Below are 6,778 nucleotides of genomic sequence, written 5' to 3' on the forward strand. Positions count from 1 at the left end.
CAGAGTCTCCATTATTTATTTATTTATTTAGAGACGGGGGTCTCCGTATATTGCCCAGGCTGGTTTCGAACTCCTGAGCTCAAGCAATCCTCCTGCCTCGGCCTCCCCAAATATCTGGACTATGGGCATGAGCCACCACTCAGCCAGAGTCTCCATTTTTGACTGACCCTGGACCCTGGCTTTTGTTCCCTATCTCTGAGCAAAAGTGATGCCCAAGATTTGGATTCATCTCTCTGGGTTCTTGCCCTCTTTGGAGCTCGATGTACTACCTTCTCACTGTCTTGTTAAGTATTTTATACTTTTGAGGATATTTGTAAATGATTTTGTCCACCTTCTCTGATATTTTTAGCAGTAGTGTTAGCCCAAATTACCTAGCCTGCGATTTACAAAAGCTGGTGTCTCTCCCTCATTTTGCATTCACCCTCCAGTAGCTTCCTGAGAAAGAGTACAATAAAAGGAATTTCTGAGACTGTGCATGTTTGAAAGTGTTTATATTCAAGCTTCACACTTAATTGTTGGTTTGGCCAGGTATAGAATTCTCTGTTGGATGTTAATTTTCCTTCAGAATATTGAAGGCATTGCTTCCTTATCTTCTGTCTGCCAACACAGTATTTCTCTGGAAAAATCCAAAGCTATTCTGATTCCTGATCCTTTGTATATAACCTATTTTTCCTTCCGGAATCTCTTAGAATATTTTCTTTTTCTTTTCTTTTCTTCTTTCTTTCTTTTTTTTTTCTTTTTTTTTTTTTTGAGATGGAGTCTTGCTCTGTCGCCCAAGCTGGAGTGCAGTGGCACGATCTCGGCTCACTGCAACCTCCGCCTTCCAGGTTCAAGCGATTCTCCTGCCTTTAGCCTCACGAGTAGCTGGAATTACAGGTGCACACCACTACGCCCAGTTAATATTTGTAGTTTTGGTCGAGACGGGGTTTTGGAATCTTATTTAAATTCTTGTTTTTGAAATGTACACAAAAGGTGACTTGATGTGGGCTTTCTTCATTCACTCTGTTGGGCACGCAGTGTTTTTATTATTTGAAAACTGGAACTTTATGTCTTTCAGCTTTGGATATTTTAATGTATCATTTCTTTGATAATATTCTCTCACTTTTTTCTTACCCCCTTTCTGGCACTCTTACATCACATCTGGAACAATCCTCTAATGTCCTTTTCCTTTTCCGGTCTGTTTTACTGTTCTTTGCCTTTTTTGTTCTGCTCTCTGAGTGGTATCTTGAACCTTTAATTTCCTAGAGCTCTTTCTTGTTCTTTAAATGCCCCTTTTTTTTCTTCTTGGTGAATAAATAAATTATCTTATGCCTCTGAGAATATTGTGGATTTCTAAGAATTGCTCTTTGTTGTTTGCATTCTTTCTTTTTCATTTGAGTTTCTTTTTTTCTATTTGTTTGTTTCAACCTTACAGGCCTTTTATTAGTGTCTTGGCCAGAGCCAGGAGTAGGGTGAGGAAAGCAGAGAGCCCAGGGTGCAAAATGTCAGGGGTCCCTCAGGCTTGGGTCCTGCAAGTGCAGGGTTGGCAATTGAGAGTGAAAGCCTCCTTACGTTTTGCACTCAGAGTGCATTGCTTACCTCACTGATGTCCTAGCCCTGGGCCCTGATCTTGGCTGTCCATACTTAGGGTTGAGATATCCATAAGATGACTGGAAGTTCTGTGGCATGAATGGGGCCTGTCCGCCGGCTTCACTCTAAAATGATTGGACCATGCTGGGCGCGGTGGCTCACGCCTGTAATCCCAGCACTTTGGGAGACCGAGGTGAGTGGATTGCTTGAGCTCAGGAGTTCCATACCAGCCTGGGCAACGTAATGAGACCTCATCTCTACAAAAAACACAAAAATTAGCCTTGCATGGTGGCGCGTGCCTGTAGTCCCAGCTACTCAGGAAGCTGGGAGGGGAGGATCGCCTGAGCCCAGGAGTTTGAGGCTGCAGTGACCCCAGATTGCACCACTGCACTCTAGCCTGGGTGACAGAAGGGGACCCTGTCTCAAAAATAAAATAAAATAAAAATAAAATAAAATAATTGGACCAGAACACAGACATTTAATTATGGCATCTCCAAATGTAGACTATCTTAGTTTGGGTTCCTTTCAAAGCAGAGGCTGAGAAGAGGATTTGAGAACAGGTGGTTTATCTGGGAGTTGGTCCTGGGAAATTGGGGAGAGGGAGCCAAGAGAGTGAGACGGGGAAAGAGGAAAAGCCAGTAAAAAGGTGCATTATGAATGAGGTCATCCCTGTAGGAAACAGGAGGCTTCCTTGGAAACATCCACAAGGCTTTCAGAATTGTCCACTGAAGAACAGGAAGCCAGAGCCTTTAAACCAAAGCCCCCACCCCCATCATGGAGGCTTCTCCCTGGGATGAAGGGAGAATGGTTTAGTCTGCTGTTAAAAGTCAGCCAGTTAAGAGAAGGCCTTGAAACTGAAAGCAGAAAGAGACTTAATGCTCCCTCAAGGGCAAAAGCTGTGCTGCCTGCATGAGGTCAGGCTGATCTTGTAGAAGACAGTGCACTTCAGCAGCTGAAATCGGTGGGGCTCAAGGGGAAGGGACAAGAGGTACTAGAGACATCTGCTACGGAGAGTAAAAGCCAGCCTACTCCTCAGGGCAATAAGGTGGTTTCCAGGGAGCTCAATGGGGAAGGGCAGTAGGGGTGGGGATGGTGGGGTTGTCATGCGTTTAGACTTTTACTAATTGTCCCAGTTTTCATTTGACACGTCATTCCCATCCTCAGCTGTGTTAACTGTGACTAGGATCGGGTGTTCTAGAATTCATACTAGTCCCACCCACTCTGCATATTGATGGCCTTCTCAGCCCACTTGGGCCAAGATTTGGCCATGCCAGGCTGCCCTCCACATGTACGCCCGCCCTCTGAACCCTGCTTGGGCTCTGAAACAATGCTCCAGGCCACCCCATGGCATGGATACCCTATATGCCCCACCCACACTCTGACACCCTATGCCAGGCTGCCCCCGACCACATGGGTGAGCTACTGACACCTCAGGATCTGACATCAAACACTAGCCCACCCTCCTTCCCCGGTTTGAGCTCTGACACCCCAGGCCAGGCTACCCATTGGCAGTAGTGTCCTCAGCTGGCTTGGCCTTTGACAGCCACACTGAGCCCCACCCCTGACATGGCTGGCCTCACCTCGCTCACCATGCCGACCCCCAGTGCGTGCCTTTCCCCCCCCCACACACCCTTTTTTTTGAGACGGAGTTTCACTCTTGTCACCCAGGCTGGAGTGCAGTGGCGCAATCTCGGCTCACTGCAACCTCCACCTCTCAGATTCAAGTGATTCTCCTGCCTTAGCCTCCAGAGTAGCTGGGATTACAGGCATGCACCACAACGCCCAGCTAATTTTTGTATTTTTAGTAGAGACGGGGTTTTGCTATGTTGGCCAGGCTGGTCTCAAACTCCTGACCTCATCAGGTGATCCACCTGCCTCAGAGTGCTGGGATTACAGGCATGAGCCATTGCTCCCGGCCGCCTTCTCCTTTTATCTCAGGTTTGGAAACCTGCAGGAGGCCACCCCACACCCCTGGCAAACACCCTCCTTACTCCACTTGGGCTCTGGCTTTGCATGCCGAGCGGCCCCTGTGTAGATGCCCTCATGACCCGGCTCATGTCTGACACTGTCTTGCCAGGCTGCCTCTTCAGGGAGATGCTGACTCCCTAGCTCCGCCTCTGACTCTCCAGGACAAGCTGGTCCCCACGTGGACATCCTACTGGCTGCACTTGGACTCTGAGTCCCTCTGCCTGGCTGCCTCCGGCATGGATGTCTTCCTCACTCTGCTTGGGTTCTAGACCTCACATCAGGCTGCCCCTCCACACGGATGCCCTCTCCTCCCTGCTCAGACTCAGATAGTCCCCAGCAGACCATCCTGTGTGGATGCCCTATACACCCTGCTTGCAGACACCATTCTCGACCTTCTAGGGTCCTGTTTTTTTGAGATAGGATCTCGCTCTGTCGCCCAGGCTGGAGTGGAGTGGTGCCATCAAGGCTCACTGCAACGACCTTCCTGGCTCAAATGATCCTCCTACCTCAGCCTCCCAAGTAGCTGGGACCACAGGTGCAAGCCATCATGCCCGGCTTATTTATTTATTTTTGTTTAATTTATTTATATTTGTTTGCAGAGACGAGGTCTCATTATGTTGCCCAGGCTGACCTTCTAGGTTCTAACACCTGTGCCAGGCTAGCCCCATGCGTGGACGCCCTCCTCAGGCTCTGTATGCCACACTGGGTGGCCCCTCCACACGGATGATCTCTTCACCCTTCCTGGGCTCTTACTCCCTGCTCCAGGTCATCCCCCTGTAAGGCCATCATCTTCAACCCACTCAAGCACAGACTCCCGTGATGAGCAGACTCTCCCGACCCCCATGCACTTCAACTCCCTCCTCTTGGTTTTGTTTTGTTTGTTTGTTTGTTTGTTTTTTAGATGGAGTCTCACTCTGTTGCCCAGGCAGGAGTGCAGTGGCACGATCTCAGCTCACTGCAACCTCTGCCTCCCAGGTTCAAGCAATTCCCTTGCCTCAGCCTCCTGAGTAGCTGGGATTACAGGTGCCTGCCACCACACTCAGCTAATTTTTATATTTTTAGTAGAGATGGGGTTTCCCCATGTTGCCCAGGCTGGTCTTGAACGCCTGACCTAAGCAATCTGCCACCTTGGCCTCTCAAAGTGCTGGGATTACAGGCGTGAGCCACTGTGTCCAGCCATTTATTATTTTTATATAAGTATTTTAAAAATATTTAATATTTTAATTTAAATATTTAATTTCTTAAATTAATTATTTAAATTAATTGACCCTTCCAACATATATTTATTTTTCCCCATTTCTTCTTACTGTGGTTATATTTATATGGCATACAACTGACCATTTTAACCATTTTTAAGTATACAGTTCCCTGACATTAAGCGCATTAACATTATTGTGCAACCAGCACCACCATCCATCTCCAGAACCTTCCCATCATCCCAAATTAAAATTCTATACATATTAAACACTAACTCTATTCTCCCTCCTACCCCAGCCCCTGGCAAGAACCACTCTACTTTCTGTCTCTATGAGTTGTGCTACTCATATGGGGACATAACTCTTATAAGTTGAATCATGCAATATTTGTCCTTTTGGTTCTGGATTATTTTACTTAGCATAATGTCCTCAAGGTTCATCCACCTTGTAGCATGTCTCAGTTTCCTTCCTTTCCAAGGCTGAATAATATTCCATTGTATGGATATTTGGTTCATCCATTCACCCATCAATGGACATTTGGTTTGCTTCCACCTTTTGGCTAATGGGAATCGTGCTGCTATGAACACCGGCATACAAACATCTGTTATAGAGCTTAATATCGCATCAGATTTATGCTACAACAAATGATAAATCCACATTGGCAAAATGTCATCAAAATGTATACATTAAATATGTGCAATTTTGTATATCAATTATACCTCAATAAAGCTGAAAAAATTAATACGGGCAAGAGGGAGTGTTCTGCTTATCAATTGTGACATAACAAACCACACCCAAACTTAGTTTGTTAAAACAACAATGATCATTTCTTTTGCTCACAAATCGGCAGTTTGGGAGGGGTGACTTGCGATATCCGGGATCTTAACTGGAATGACCTTCACCACTGAGGGCTGAAACAGTTAGGGGCTGCCCAGCAGCTCCTTCTCTCCAAATCGTAGTCTCAGGACCTCTCCATGCCATTGCTTCATGTGGTTTCTCCAGCATGATGCCCGTTGAGTAGGTGGATGCCCACGTGGAAGCTCAAGGCTCCAAGAAGCCAGTGGAAGCTACTAGGCCACTTTGGCCACATTGGGCAGCGAGTCACTGAAGCCAGCCTAAATTTAAGAGGAGGGGATGTAGACCCCATGTCTCTATGGGAGGAATGTCAAAGAATTTGTGGCCATCTTTAATCCACCGGAGGGAGGTCTGTTTGTCTTGCAGGTGCTCCACTCTAAAGAATATGAGTATCTCAGGCAAACAGAGCTGCCCAGGTTGAGTGCCAGTAAAACTGCCTTTGCAAAATTATAACTGAGGAAATTATGACAGTGAAAGAAATCAGACCTAACCAACTGCATCTTGCTTCTAACCTTTAAGCTGTCCTTGTTCATTCCTAGGCATAGGCCAAACTAACTTTGGGAAGGAATTCAGTTCATGGTTTGACTCTGAAACAAAATTGATAATATCCCTTTCCCAAAAAGACCCCTTCTTGCCTGGAGACCAGTCTGCCTTTGCAAGACTAACAAATTAGCTACAAGATTAGAAATTACATTTGGGGGTCATGCAGCCTCTGGCTCCAAGAGTCTGAACCTCCCCAAATTGGTCCTGGGGATAACGTCACTATTGTAAAACCTAAGATGAGTGCTTGAGCTATTTTGCAGACCCTGCACTCAATGGATCAGCTGGCACCACCCAGACCAGTAATCTGGCTCAACCAGTTCTGCCATCACACCCAGGAACAGAAGACAGCAAGAAAAACACACCTCGACCCCCTATGATTCTATCTTCAACCTGACCAATCAGCACTCCCCACTTCCCAAGACCCTACCTGCCGAATTATCTTTAAAAACTCTGATCCTTGGCTGGGCATGGTGGCTCACGCCTGTAATCCCAGCAATTTGGGAAGCTGAGGCAGGCAGATCACCTGAGGTTAGGAGTTTGAGACCAGCCTGGTCAACATGGTGAAACCTCATCTCTACCAAAAATGTAAAAATTAGCTGGGCATGGTGGCAGGCGCCTGTAATCCCAGCTACTCAGAAGGTTGAGGC

Source organism: Pan troglodytes, chromosome X (genome assembly GCF_028858775.2).
Source record: "Pan troglodytes isolate AG18354 chromosome X, NHGRI_mPanTro3-v2.0_pri, whole genome shotgun sequence".
Lineage (NCBI taxonomy): Eukaryota > Metazoa > Chordata > Mammalia > Primates > Hominidae > Pan > Pan troglodytes.